At 39.3% G+C, this 16,185-nt stretch overlaps 1 long non-coding RNA gene across 1 annotated transcript in view; it reads left to right on the top strand.

Moving 5' to 3' along the window:
- Positions 1–588: 588 nt before the first annotated feature.
- LOC141574018 (uncharacterized) overlaps positions 589–16,185 on the top strand; it is a 33,562-nt gene continuing 17,965 nt past the window's right edge. The window contains exon 1 of the long non-coding RNA XR_012500528.1: positions 589–682. This is a non-coding gene — a long non-coding RNA (uncharacterized LOC141574018). The remainder of the gene's footprint in view (positions 683–16,185) is intronic.

Genomic DNA, 16,185 nt, shown 5'->3' on the forward strand with positions numbered 1-16,185 from the left:
TCCGTTTGTACACAGATGAGAAATGAACATATTTACAGTACTCAGGATTTATTTTTATTTTATGTATATCCACACATTGAGGGGAAGTGCAGGTTAGATGTCAAGGTTTGCAATTAAAACTGTAATATTTAATGTAGACTTAATATTCTATACTTCTCAGTTTGAAGAAGAGGGACACAAAAGTTATGATGACATACAGAAAGTTCAGGATACACAGAAGGTGAAAAGGAAAATCCTTGAGGCTGTAAATATCACTCATGTTTTGTTTGTTTGAAATTTCTTTCTCCATAGTAACAGGAAAAGGACTAGAACCCAGAGTTCTCTAGAGACAGAATTGCTTCCTGGCAAATAAGGAAAGGTGGTCTCAAATTCTTTGCGGTAGATTTTAATGAATAATGAATGTCCTTGAAAGACGATGCTGCATTTTGTTCTAAACAAAACCAAAATATAAGTAAACAAATGTATTATATCCCTTCTGTACCTCTGTGAGGTCTTTTTTGCCCATATGTCAGGAGAAAAGGAGATGTGGAATGTCGGGAATTGTTTCCAAAATTAGCTCACATTCCTCCATTAATATGGGAAATATCTGACCCACAGTTGCCCCAGTCTGTTCACTGCTCTGGATAAAAGCATCTGGTCTTCTACAGACTCCTAGCTGCAGGGGACGGGGACAAAACTCTGGGTAAGCAAAGTTGGATGGCTTTCAAAACCGTCATCCTTCGTGGATTTACCGACACAAAGAGTCTGTCATTAAATTTAGTCGGTGACCCTGAGCTTGGAGTGATCTCAAGCTGGCACTCTCCGCCAGGGGTGGACTAAAGTCTAAGGAGCAATTAGGGGCAAATGACAAAATGAGATTCCGACAGACGGGGTGAGAGGTGAGTGGAAGAGAATTGAAATGCTGATTGGGTGATGTTAGATAATTCGGATCTCACGAAAGAATAATTTCTTCCTTGCTGAGCAGTCATAAGGTCACTCAGCAGGGTCAACTGCTGGCAACATTATCACAATCAGTGCTTCTCAGAGTTTGGGGTGCATAAAAATCACCGGAGTTTCTTCTTAAAATACAGATTTTGATGCAGCAGGTCTGGGTTGGGGTCTGAGGGTCCACATTTTTTTTCCTTTTTTTTTTTTTATTTTACAAATTGCTGATCTGTTTCTTTTCTTTTCTTTTTTAATCAAAAATAGTTGACTTGAAGATATTGTTTCAGTTTCTGATGTACAACATAGTAATTGAGATTTTTCTAGACTAGACACCATACACAGTTATTCTAAAATATTGTCTATGTTCTCTGTGCTGTATATTGTATCCTTGCAACTTATTTATTTTTTTCCTTGTAGTTTGTATCCTTGGACTCCTTCACCTATATGCCCCACTCCTCCTCTTTCCCCTTGGGTAACCACTGGTTTGTCTGAGATTCCACATTTTAACTGGCTCCCAGGTGATGCTGAAGCTACTGGTCCTCAAATCACACCCTGGTTGGAATAACAAGGGTCTACATTTGCATTATCCATGCAACATTTGATGGCTACATGTGGATATTGAACACTAAATTGAGAGGTGCTTTAAGTGTAGGATACACATCAGACTTTTTTTTATTGAAATACCACAAAATTATCCTGCTTAAATTGTACAATTCAGTGGTTTTTAGTATATTCACATGGCTGTGGAACCATCACCACTACCTAATTGCAGAACATTTTCATCTCCACAAAAAGAAACTCTGTATGCCATTCCCACTTCCTCTCAGCCCATGGCAACCTACTTCTAGGTTTTCTTTCTAAAGTAAGAAAGAATCTACTTCCTTTCTTTGTGGACTTGCCTATTTATATTTTATACAAATGGAATCACACAATATGTGACATTTTGAATCAGACTTCTTTCATTTAGTTTACTGTGTTCAAGGTTTATCCATGTTGTACCAGGTACCCATAAGTCATCCTTTTTAATGGCTAAATAATATTCCATTGTAAGGATACATCACATTTCATTTATCCATTCATTTGTTGACAGACATTTGGCTTGTGTCTACTTTTGGGAAATTATGAATAATGTTGCCATGAACATTCCTATACAAGTACTTACATAAATATATGTTTTCAATTTTCTTGAGTATATACCTATGAATAGAATCATTGGGTCACATGGCAACTCTATTAAAATGTTTGCAGAATTGTCAGAATTGTTCTCTAAAGTGGCCGAACCATTTTTACATTCCTTCCAGCAATTCATGAAGTTTCCAATTTCTCTACATCCCTGCTGACACTTGAACCAACATTAATACATTATTATTAACAGAAGTCCATACTTCATTTCAGATTTCCTTGGTTTTGCCTAATGTCTTTTTTATGTTCCAAGAGCCCATTCAGAATACCACATTACTTTAGGTTGCCATATCTCCTCAGGGTCCTCTTGGCCATGACAGTTTCTCAAACTTTGTTTGTTTTTTAATGACCTTGATAGTTTGCGGAGTACTGGTCAGCTATATTGTAAGATGTCTTTCTTTTGGGATTTGTCTGCTAATCTTCTGGTAATGAGGCTGGGGTTATGGGTTTTGGGGAGAAAGACTGAAGAGAAAGATCATCATGTCATATCAAGGGTGCATACTATCCACATGGTTTATCACTGTTGGTGTTGAGCTTGATCAATTGATTGAAGCAGTGTTTTTCACAGTAAAATTATTCTTTTAAAAATTATGTTGGCAAGGACTCATGGATATTTATTTACACTTTGGGTTATAATCCAACACTGTTTTATTTTATTTTACTCAAATTACTTCAGATTTGACCACTGAGGACACTTTCAGTTTGACATACTCCCATCATCGTGAGATTTGTTGTTTTGAACACTTCTTAATGTTCCGGCCTTATAAAACATCTAGACTTATCTTGTATATTTCCTTCTTTAGTTGTAGAATCAACCAATTCTCCAAGGATTCCTGAATCCTTTTATTGGATAATGTTATTAAAAAGCAAGATCTGGCCATTAAGTTGATTATTTGAGATTGGTTTTTCTCTTTCTTTCCTTTTTTTAAAAATAATCCCAGTTTTTTTAATTGAAGTACAGTCAATTACAATGTGTTAATTTCTGGTTTACAGGACAATGTCCCAGTTATGTATATACATACATATATTTGTTTTCATATTCTTTTTCATTAAAGGTTATTATAAAATATTGAATATAGTTCCCTGCACTATACAGAAGAAACTTTTTTAAAATCTACTTTTACATATAGTGGCTAACATTTACAAATCTCAAACTCCCAAATTTATCCCTTCCCACCCCCTTTCCCCTGGTAACTGTAAGATTGTTTACTATGTCTGCAAGTCTGTTCTCTTTTGTAGATGAGTTTGTAGTGTCCTCTTTTTTTCTTTTTTTTAGATTCAACATATGAATGATATCATATGATATTTTTCTTTCTCTTTCTGGCTTACTTCACTGAGAAGGACAATCTCTAGGTCTGTCCCTGTTGCTGTAAATGGCATTATTTATTCTTTTTTATGACTGGGTAGTATTCTATTGTATAGATATACCACAGCTTCTTAATCCAGTCATCTGTCGATGGACATTTAGGTTGTTTCCATGTCTTGGTTATTGTATACAGTGCTGCTGTAAACATTGGGGTACATATATCTTTATTGGTTTTGTTTCTTAATATGAGCATTCATTGCTGTGAACTTCCCTCTTAGAACTGCTTTTGCTGTATCCCATAAGCTTGGTATATTGTATCTCCATTTTTATTTTATTCTGGACTGGCTTTACCTGCTTCAATGAATACAGTATGGAGGAAGTGATGAAGTATGATTTCTGTGGCTGAGTGATAAAATGCAAAATCCATTCTGCCTTGCTTGTGGAAGTACTTACACTAGTATCCTGAGGCCACTGAATTAAGGGAGCCAAGCTAATGGAAAGACCATGAGCAAGTGCTTTGCTCAGCAATTGTAGTCTTCATGCCATACCAGCTCAAGTGAGTGAATGAATCTTCTGATAATTCCAGCCACCAGACATCATATCACCCCAGCCTTTGAGATTTTCCAGTTGAGACTCAAGACATCATAAAACAGACAATCTATCCCCCCTGTGACCTGTCTGAATTTCTGACCCACAGAAAATTTGGGCATTCTAAAATGGTTGCTTTAAACCACTGTGTTGGGGGATAATTTGTTATGTAGCAATGGCAGCTGGAAAGGACCATTGGGTCTTTTGACTTGGAAAGTGTTATGATTGTATTCATGTTTTAAGAGGACCACTCTGCCATGGAGATCAGACGGTAACAAAGCAAAGGTGGAAATGGGGAGACAAATTAGGATGCAGTTGTTGTTGCACAGGAGAGAGAGGATGGTAGCTTGGGTGTTGTGACATTGGTGCAAGAGAGAAGACATGATGGAATCTGGACATAGCCTGAAGATGAGGCCAGCAAAATTTGCAGATGGATCAGTCAAGAAGTATAAGAGAAAGAAAGGAGTCAAGGATGACTAGGGGTCCTGGACTGAGCCACTGGGTGACAATAGAGGTGAAGGGGATGGAGGGAGGGACAGATTTTGAACATACTAAGTTTATGATAACTTTGAGGCATTCAAGTGAAGATAGAGTGTTGAGAGATACTTATATGTGCCTGTATTTTAGGGTAAAATTGGGATGGAAAAATAACATCAAGACATTAAAACATAAATGATAGTTAAAGCCATATGCTTGGATGGCATAATTTAAGGAATAACTATAGTTAGGGGAAAAAAAAAAGATGTCCTTAGACTGAGCCCTTAGAGGCTCCAACATGAAGAGGAGGAGTAGACATCATGGAGATAACAAAGCAGGAGGAAATCTGGGTGGTTGCAAAGTCCCAGAAACCAGGTGAAGAAAATTATTTACAGAGCACTGAGTCATGGAGTGATTCAAGTACTGCTCATGGATCCAGAGAGTTTAGGAATAAGAATTGACCCTTGTTTTTGGCAACCTGGGAGTCATAGGTGATGTTGACAAGAGTCATCTAGTGGATTGGCAGAAATCAGTGCCTGAGCAAGAGAGAGGAATTCAAGATAAAAAGAGTAGGTCATCTTTTGAGGAGATTTACCATAAAAGGACAAAAAGAAATAATAGTGTAGCTGAAGAGAGATATGGGGTTAAAGACGATTTCATTGATATTGAGAGATGTTACAGCACATTACAGAATGTATACTGCTAAGAATAATGTAATAGAAAGGGAGAAGGTTGATGATGCAGAAAAGAGACAATTACTTGGAAGAACTAAGTCCTTGGGTGGGCAAGTGGTGATTTGATTCAGTATACAAGTAGAGCACAGAGAAGGAAGAGAGGCAGATCACATAGACTCTGAGCAGAAAAGTTGGTAAATTGGATGTTACAGAAGATGGGAGTTCTCTTGATTGTTTTTATTTTCTCCATGAAATAAGAAGTCACCTGCTGATAGGGAGGAGGGGTCTGGGTGCTGGGGATGAAAGAACTGGGGAGATGTAAATTGTTATCTCAGAAAAAGAACAAAACAACTAGGGGATTTTAGAATTTCTGGGAGTCACTTAGGTAGCACGTAGATCCATGGTCATGAGTATAAGGTGAGATTATTCATCAGGGTATGGAGATTTTCCTTCAGCCATGTTCAGCTATTTGAGAATGGGTTCAGTACATTTAAAGAAGAGTTGAAGTTTTGTTTGGTGATTTCAATAGCGAGAGGGAGAGAGAGATAACGTAGTTGAGATGGGGTGGGTTGAATTAGTGTTCCCAATTTTCACTTCCTCCAGTAAATAAGATTATAAATCTACGCCCCTTGCCATGTGACTTGTAGTGCCTGCCATTAACCATTGTCTCATTGACCTTGGGCCCTGCCATGTGACTTGCTTTGGCCAATAGAGTACAAGCAGTTGTCATGGGAGCAGTGACTTGAAACATGTTTGTATGATTTGGCTGATTCTGTTGAGCTCTTTGCCAGCACCATGAGAAAAACCTGCTCCAGCAACTGCCTGTCCCAGAATGAGGACACATGGGCCAGATCTGAACCAAGCTTGCAGCTTGATACAGAGCTGCCCCAGCTGCCCTGCAGATGCATGATTCAGAAATAAATGCCTCTTCTTATCAGCCGTAGAGATTTTGGTTCATTTGTAACATCATTTCAGCAGAATTCTGATTAATATATGAGAATGTGATCATGTGTTTGATAATATGAGGGTGTAACATAATGATGCATCAAATCAAAGCCAGAGGAGGAAGAAAGTGAAGCTGTAAAGGAAGAGGTCGACAGTGACAAGGTGGCTAAATTGATAAGATGAAAGTTACATTACAGAGGGAGTCAGGCTATTAGGAGGAGTGAGCAAGAAAGATAGGCGAAAGGATTCGAGAATGGGATGCTTGAACTTGAGACTTGGAGGCGGGCAGAGTTATTGGTAATGTCAGAGATGACAAGGGCAGAGATGACCATGATGATGTGTGGCTGAAGTAGGGGAGAGGGCCAGGGGAAAATTGTGGAAGATAAGAAGGGTAAAGGTCTGGGGGATTGGAGTGATGGATAAGTTATATGCATGGACATTGAGATGACCAAGAATGATGATTGGAATCTTGTTGGAGCTCACGAAGTAAGGATATTGTTAAAATCTTTAATAAGTGAGAAAATTTCTGAATGTGCTGTTGATGGCAGCAACAAGGATGGATCGCAGATAGTGTAGTGTAATGGCAAGAAATCTAAGGAAGATGGAGTATTTAGGGAGAAGAGAACAATTATTTGGAAGCAGTGATGAGGAATAAAGATTCTTCTAGATTCAGTAATAAATGGGGGGAAAGTTGAACAATGACAGCTAGTCCTCAGGTGGCTGCAGGGAGCTACATTCTTGGAGGCAGCCTGGCTTCAATTAGAGACAAATGGAAAAGGGTTCATTTCAGAAAGGAAATGAGGTTATTGAGGGTTTTGCTGATGGCCCACTGTTTAAGTTAAAGGTGATGGAGAAGTTGGGTTTGAGTGACTAGGAGGGGGTTAGACTGGGTTAGATAAGAGGATAAATACATTAATTACGGAAGAGTGCCTGGGATAAACTTTGGTGACTGAAGGAAAGAGAAAAAGGCATGATGGGGTTGTTTCTGATGGCTTCAGGGGCCTGAGCCCTCAGGTGGTTTTTAGTAGGGAGTGAAGTGTGTCTTGCCTGGTGTTAAGGAGGATCTGTGGAGTCTCCTTAATCCAGCTGTATGTGGTGTTAAGGCAGGGGGAGGGGGACTTACCAGGACCTCTTAGCTTTCCTGCAACACATCTGAAAGTGTGCAGATCATGTCTGCGCCGTTCTCAGTCTGATTCTGTGTTCACTTGTGTCTTCTGCCTCCTATTTGCACCTTGACCCTCACTTCTGCTAACTTTCAGAATTTATGTATTTTTTTCCATACCCTGGTCAAAGGAAATGCCCTCAGGACAGGATCTGAGGATCAAGTACCATTGTTGTTGTTGTTATTCTATTATTAATAGAATTAATAATAACTCTTCAATTACTTACTAACATATGTTGAACATTTACTATGCATCAGGCATTACGCTTATTTCTTTACTTGAACTATCTCACTGGAGCCTCACAACAATGATTGAGGAAGTTCAGGCTTTATGGACTTAAATCACTTATCCAGGGCGACTCACAGGACATGGGTTGAGTGAGGATTCACGTCTGGATTCCAGGCTCTGAGTCCTGAGTGATTCATTTATCCAGCCTGTGGCTGGTTGCTCAGGGGAAATCTGTGGGCGATTCTGAACAAGTTGGGGCATTCATAGCCATGGAGGGCTGTCCCCTCCCTGTGTTGTCCTAGCATGCCATCCACATTTTCACAGATTTGTCTTTATGGTGGCTCAAGTTGTGGTGACTTAAACTGCATAGACTTTCTTCTCCTTTGGACCACGTGGTCCACTTCCTCTTGATCACAGCATCTGACAAAATGCTCTGCACAAAACAGATGTGCAAAACAAAATACTGTTTGCATAAGAGTTACCCAGTCATCTTGTTAAGTCCTCATATTCAGTGTACATTAAAACTAAACGGGAAGTTAAAGTATTTTCAAAATCACTAGAGGCTCTCATAGGGTCACCAAAGTTGAGATCACTGATTTGGGAGAAGCAGGGCCTAATACTTGCTGATTCTATGTGCATTCCTATGATATGGGATTCAGGATGCAGGGAGTAGCAGGTGCTATAGGAACACTGATGTCGGAAGACCTGGAATGTCAACAACAGCCCTTTTCTCCTTCCTCACTGTCTCCTGGGGCAGAGCTGTCAGGTAAACAGCTATTTATTCCATTGGATCTTGCTGCTCTCTTCTCACTTGTGTTTGCCACTTTCCTCCAGTTCCTGCATCTTGCTTTCACTTGATCTGCATCCAGTTCTACCTCTGCTGAAATGAGCTTATTGGCTGCTTTGTAGATAAGGCAATCACTCTCAAGAACTGCATTTGAAAACCAAATGAAATGTTCATAATTTGCATGATCCCAAGATGCATTCATCCTGATGGAGGTGACTGGGTCGTTTAGGCTGAATTGGAGAAGTAGTCTTGGCTTTGTGCCCCGAGTCCTTCTCAGCCACCTGGCAGTTGCTAGCTCTCTTCGGGTAGTGCTAGCAGATGAGAGCTGACATGGAATCTCGAGCAAAAAGGGAACCAAAGCCTACCTTTGCCCTTAGTGTTCTCAGATGTTTGTCCAAGAGAAGCTGGAATGGAGAATCTGTATTTAGAACCTGGGAAAACAGATCTGAAGCAGGGGTGGTAAGAAAACGTTCAACTAAATATGAGGGAATCTGCTTCTCTGTCAACTTGGTCTTACCTCTCTATGTGCCTCTGGTAGATTGATTGCAAAAACTTGTCGAAATGATTCACCCCTCCCTGTACCCACATCACTTGCAGGACTACGCAGCTCTTCCCATCCAGAAATGGAGCTGATTTTTCCGTCTCTGGAATCTAGGTTGGCCATGTGACCTGCTGTGACCAATGGAATCCAGAGGACATAACGTTGTATCAGTTCTGAATGTTCCCTGAGAAGGACTTGCCCACTTCCGCACGTTCCCTGAGAAGGACTTATCCACTTCCGCTCTCCTCTCTTACAGCCCTGAGCTGCCTGCTGGAGCATGAGAAACCACAGAGCAGAAAGCCCAGTTGTCCCAGCTCAGGCCACCCTAGATTAGCCAGGACTTTGGGTTGTTCATTACAGCAACAGTTATTTGATGATGGCTTCAGTGATTTTATCTTTGAAGGAAGGATTGGTGGATTGATTTCTACAATAATACAATATGATGATGATGATGATAGTAATAATAATAATACAATGTTAATAATAATAATACAAAAATACAGCAGTCACCTGTAGATGTCAATCTAGCAACTCTATTCCCATTCTGGACCCACTGAAGCCAGGTGGCTGGGCCCCAAATTCCATGCCCCTATAAATTTCACAAGTGACTCTGATCACAGCTAGAATGAAAAAAAACTCCTTGAAGGTTTTTTCCTGGCACTAAAAGTGTGTAATTCTCCTATAGGAGTCCCCATTTTCGGGCTGTAATTCACCCTGAGAAGTAAGTGCCTGGATAAAGTCACAATCACATTAGGCCATCCCAGGAATGAAAGGGCCCAGACTCGGCAGTGAAACTCTGAAAAGGCAAGAATCCCTGGACCTCGAAGAGGTTTAACAGACTCGTCTTTTCTCTGCCTGGGCCAGAATTTATTTTCTGGTAGGAAACAGAAACTCGCTGAATAAGTAGGAGAATTTATTATGGTTGAAGGAATTCTCTCAGAATATGTGGCAGAAAACACAGCCAGGCTTTTCCAGGCATGGACTTGGAAATGAGCACAGCAGGAACCTGGGATGGCCTGGTTGTGCTCACACATTTTCTCTTCCCTTTTCTGTGTCCCCATAAAAACTCCCTGATACCCCCATATACATCCTTTATCCTCCTTCCCTCCTTTTCACAGACTGCCTTTCTCTAATTGCTCAGTTGCCTACGTACCCTCCCTGAAAAGAGATTTGGTCTTGGAATTTCCATGACCCTCCAGTTGCAGACAGATTAATGTCTTTGTGTTCTGATTGCAAACTGCCTGGAGGAGGGCTGCGGTCCAGTTAAAATCCAAGGACCAAACCTGCCAGGTCAAACGACCATGAAAGGGAGAGGTGCAGCGTTCTAAAGGGCTGCCCTTTTGGGGTCTGAGAATGGGTTCACAAAAAATAAAATGTGGAATTGGGGAGAAATGTTCCTGAATGTAATAAGGGACTTTTTAAGGATAATCTATTATATTTACGTTGGCTCGTTGAGTCAACACATATAAAAAAATGCATCAACCAATTTTCTGAAATACTTAAAACTGAGTTGTGTTAAATCATTGTTATATAGTATTGTATGCATATGCTTTTGCAGTTTTCACTATAATTCAGGTTTTTATAAAAGAGGGAAATACTATTTATGTTGAATGTGCAGGTAGCACCTGTCAGTTGTCAGAATACAAATCTAACACTTGCTTTACACCTTTTTAGCACAGTTCTGTATTTATGCTTCCCCCCTCAGAAGATGTAGAGAGTCATTTTAAAAAATGACCAAAAAATAAACACAAACCTTCAAGAATAATTTTACCAGCAATCTGGCTATTATGTTTCATGGTTTTATTCCCAGGGGCAAGGCATATGTGCTCAAATATAAAACAAGTTCTGGCTGATAAATTTGGAAGGCAGAGAAATAATTGATGTTTTGCTATATTTATATGTAATGCCTTCTTTAAGGAACCTAGGTACACAGCACCATCACACACAGTCATTTCATTTAAGTTCAAGACATAAGACATCTAGTATTCAAAATTAAGTGAAACATATTTTGCTTTTCTTATATGTTTTGGCAGATGTTTTAGGAAGCAACATAACCTCTGAAATCATGGAGTTTTACAGTTTAGTGAGGGGTGGACATTAATCAGTTAATGACACAGATCATTGTTAGTTATAACAAGTGGTAAGGACAGTGATGGAAAATTATAAGCAGCTTGGACACCTTGTTATAATGTCAGGGTGGTGGTGGCAGGATTGAGGGAGTGATGCTTGATGGTGATCTGATAGGTGCATAGAACTGAACTAGGCAAAGACTAGATGAGGTAGAGGGACGCTTGTGGTGTAGAGAGAAGTGCAGCATTGGAGGAAGTGATGGAAGGCTGGTGTGGTTGGAACGCAGAGTGTACAGGGGAGCTAAATAAGATTGAAGAGGGAGGCCGATTCACATTCACACGGGGCAGGGCCTTACACCCCATATTCAGGATTTCTGCCTTTATCCTGAGAACAGTAAAAACCATTGTGTGGACTTGAGTGAAGGAGTGGCAAGAAAAGATTTTCTTTTTAAAAAGATTATTGTTGAGAATGGCCTAAGGAGCAATGGACGAGAAAGATGTGGACAGAATAGTTAAGAGGCGACAGGTAAGAAGTCATGGTGGCCTGAAGCGGTGGTAGTGGTACGGTAGAGAAAACTGCACACATATGGGAAGTATTTATCTCCAAGGTGGCATTGACAGGTCTTGTTGATGGGTTGGACGAGGAGATGTGCTAGACTGATTGCGAACACAACCTTGACCTTTCACCCTCCCTACACCCCTTTGTGATGTAACTTTGAAGCATCCTCTGCTTCCGTCTCTGGACTTGACCATGTGCCTGGCTTTGGCCAATGGAATGAAGCAGAAGTACCAGTGTGGTGGCTCCAAGTCTATGACTTAGGAAGCCTTGCTTTTACTTATGACTCTGTCATCTCTATGCGGACACACTGAGTGGCCTGCTGGAACTTAAGATCTGGTCCTGCTGAGTCTGGTCTAGACCAACACACAGCCAGCGGGCACACAGCCCAGCCAGGAGACACAGAGCCCCCAGCAGACCCCCAGCTGACCCCTGACATATGAGCAATAAATACTACTGTATTACTGAGGTTTTGTGATTTTTTTGTTACCAGCATTACCAGATAACTGAGACAGGAGGAAGAGAGGATAATATTTGGAACACAGTCATTCGTACACACTGCCATCATAGTAGTTTAATAGTTATATTATCATAATGCAGCATTTGGAGAGAATGGAAAATAAGGACAGATAAATTCTGATTGGAGGAAATTATTTCCTTGAAAAGTTCCTAACGCACGTAAATAATGTATCAACATTTTTCAAAAGTTGTGTTGATAAAAGTGTTGGCCCTTAGTAGTGAATAATGCTAAAAAGGAAGATTCCAAAGGCATAGTTTATATTTTTCACTTATTTTTCATGGTTTGTCATATGCTTGTCAAAATTTTTTTATGTGGCAATTAACCGTGATTCTAAAAGAAAGGAGGAAAATCATATGGCATGGCGATGTGTAAGAAAAGAAAACCTAAATTAAGCTGGCAAACTCCTGCTTCCTGTTTCCTTGCTTTTTTGTTGTTGTTGGTTTAGTCCCTATTTTTGTACTGGCTCACCGGAGAGTCACACAGAGGAAGACACAATTTATGGCAGGCACAAAACAGTTCCCAACAGCAACACTGTTAGTTCAAAGTTGCATTTCTTCAAAGAAGATGTGAAAGGAAAAACTGAACAAAAAGTCCCTTCCTGGGGCTTGACTGTGAAAGGGAAGCAGGTATGAACCGGGCCTCTTAAATGCAGCCCTGACCTCTGTTTATTGATGTACATAGAGCTCCCACACTTAATTGTGGCTACTGGGTTAAGGATTTATAGTAAGTTTTCTCTCAGATGAGAAAGGAATTCAGATATTCAGAGGAATAAAATTGTCTCCTTTTATTTTCGATTTGAACTGTGATTTCTTGACATTACTTTTGGGATGTTCTCAAGTGATTTCGAAATATTAGTGTATATAAGAATTATTAGGGAGGCTATTAAAGCACAGATCCCTGGAGAGCCTGATGCAGTCGGTCTGAGGTAGGGCCCAAGAACCTGCATCACTGGTAGGCTCCCATATGATGCTGATGCTACTGGTCTGTGTACCACATTTTTGAGTGGCAAGACCTTAGAGGCTGAGATACCTCTGTTCACAACTCCAAAGAGAGAGAGTCGTAAAAGCATTTTCTTAGGCAAATTACTTTCATGTTTTTAAAAACCTTGTCCTAAAAGAGGTCTTCAGTAGCTGGTCCTGCTTTCTAATTACTACCCAAAAAGCATGAGTGCAGAACAACATGCTGTGTTGGGAAAAGACCATATTCCTTCTTAATAATCTATTTGCAATCATGGAAGTTGGTAAAAAGCTACTATTGCTTTTCCTTTCTGCCTTGAATCCCATGCCTTCCAGTATTTCACAAGGTCCAGATCAAGCAGAGGAATCAAAAAATTATGAGTCTTGTAATGAAAGATGTGAAGAGCTTTGTTAATACTCTTTCTACGCCTGCAGGGGGCTGTTTAAAGGGAGGCAGCTTAAAGCTGAGACATGAAAGAAGAACCATGGATGGAAAGAGACGAATGTTCCTCCTCAGTGAAATCGCATTTTCCATTTGACGGTCATCAGCATGTGTAGAGGACAGAGCAGGGTCGTGCCCACTTGGCTGCAGGTTTCTCTTGTTGAGCATTTCTGGGGCTATTCAATTTTCTTCCACTTTCTCGCATGTCACTGACATAGTCTGAGTGTGTGACAAGGAGTGAAGGTGAGTCAGAAAAGTGTTTTCTGGCTCCTGCTCTTTCTTCTTAATTCTTCCTAATTTTTGTTCATTTTGTACAATGAGGATGCACATAAAATACAGAACAGCATAGGAATAAAAGAACTCATGAGTCCATTCCGCAAAGAAAATCGCTGTTAATACTTTAATTCATTTCCTTCCTGTATTTTTAGGTCTGTACAAACACCTAAATGTTTTTACACACCTGCATGTTATACAGGTTTGAATCACTGTTTCCTTTTTAATAACATCATAGTGACACATATTATTAAATGCTCTCTAAAAACAAAATTTTTAATACTGTATAATTTTTAATCTTTATCATTTATGGTAATTTATTGAACTAATTCCCTATTGCTGGTTTAGATGTTAAAAATCAACATTTCTCTCTGTCTCTCTCATACATTTTTGAGCTTCTGGGAAAATAAGCTTCTAAGATAAGAAGCAAAAGAAAAGCTCAAATCTGGAGAATATTAAAGTAATAGAAACAGTGTTTGTCCTGGGGATATTTACACATCCCTAATTGCCTGGAGACTGAGCTTAAATTGGCCACTCACAGAGGGACAGGAGACAAAGCCTGGGACCCCAACAAGTGAGAAACTTAGCCAAGCTTAGGAAAGGGGGATACACCCATATAGAAGCCCCTGAGGGTATCTGCTGAACTCAGTCTTTGCTCTGAGTACCAAGGAATGAAAACAAAACAATATATATAACTATAGTGCAGGGCCTGTAGAGGGCACCTACTTCTGGGTACCTGAAATATTCTGTTTTTTGACTTAGGTGCTGACTGCCCAGATACGCTTAATTTGTGTAAGTTTATGGAGACTTTCAGTTAGATATGTGCAAATTTCTGTGTGTGTATATATATATATATATATATATATATATATATATATATATATATATTTTACTTTAATAAAAAGTGAAAAAATTATAATGTCTATATGACCTCCCCCTAAACTCATAACATGAGCATTTGTCTTAACTTGTGCTGGAGTGGTAGAGTTCCATATCCCTGGCAGAAGAAAATGCAAATTTGCTTTGGAGAAATATAAATTAAACCCAGAATTTCCAAAGATAAAGTTCCAAGGATTAATAAATGCAAGAGGAAATGAGCCACCATGGGAGACAGTCAGCAGAGATAACACATTTTGGAATCACACTTATGACAGCCAATGTTGGAATTACCAGATAAGACACATGAAATAAGTATGGTGTATATATTTAAAAAATTAAAGGAGTATTGAAATGCGTGACCAAGAAAGAGGGAATATCAATATTATACTTAGCAATACAAGGACCGAATAGTAATTCCTAGAGACGTGAAATGAATTTTAAATTAGAAAAGTAACAGCTTTAAAAAAATAATAAGCAATTTTAAAACATCTACAGACAAGAAAAAGTGAAAACAAACAAGAAATTAGTTTTAATAACATTTTATTTAACCCAGTAAGACTAAAGTATTGTAATTTCAACAATCAATATAGATTATTAATGAGGGAATTTGCATTTTTTTCATACAAGTGTTTGAAATCCAGAGTATATTCTACACTAAAAGCACATATCAATTTGGAGTTGCCACTTTTAGATACTCTATGCACACACACACACACTCATGAGAACTTACATTTTTCTACTGTATGTAGATGGGCATTGGTCCAAGGTGGACTATATGCAGCAAACTCTTGATTTGAACAGCTGTGTAGTATTAATCGGATTGAAAAGATGTCAGTAATTTATTGAACCATTTTCCTGCTAACAGATACGTTGTTTCCTTTTTTTTTTTTCTGTTTCAAACAAAGCTGCAAGGAACATTCTTTGTACAAAACCTATGTAGATTTATGTATTTCGAAGGCAGTTTCAGATATGGATTTGCTGTGCAATGGATGGTCTTAACAACAGATTAGACACAATTGGAGAGCTACCTAGTGAACTGGAAAAGATATCTGAAGAAATTACCCAGAATGCAGTCCTGAGAGACAGGGGAATGAAAAACATGACAAAGTGCTTAAGATGCACATATATCTAAACAGAGACAAAAGAAAGGGAGTCGGAGTGTTCTTAAAGATAATGCCTAAGACGTCTCCAGGATAGAGCAAAGACGCCAGTCCTCAGGTTTGAAATTCCCGGCGAATCCCAAGAAAAGTAAACGAAAAGAAACTTACCTAGACACATGGTACTGAACTTGAAGTACACTGAAGACAGAAGCCCTTACAATCAGTTATTTAAAGAGAAGACAAATAGCATTTAGAAAGAAATAATTATTAAAGCAGCAGCTGGCTTCTGGCAGCAACAGTGGGAGGCAGGCATTACAGAGTAAGATCTGTAAAGTGCTGAGAGAAAAATACCTGTCAGTCTGTACATTTTTCCCTTGAGAAAGCACAAGGGGGAAAAATTTTGGACAAAAACTGAGAGCTTCCACAAGCAGTCAACCCTACAAAGGGAGCCCATCAGGAATTTATTCAAGTAGAAAGAAAATGATTCTGGAACACATATCTGAATGAAGCAAAACAAATCCAGAATCAAAATAACGAATATGTTGGTAAATCTAAACACTGAGTAGATATAACAT

Source organism: Camelus bactrianus, chromosome 19 (assembly GCF_048773025.1).
Source record: "Camelus bactrianus isolate YW-2024 breed Bactrian camel chromosome 19, ASM4877302v1, whole genome shotgun sequence".
Lineage (NCBI taxonomy): Eukaryota > Metazoa > Chordata > Mammalia > Artiodactyla > Camelidae > Camelus > Camelus bactrianus.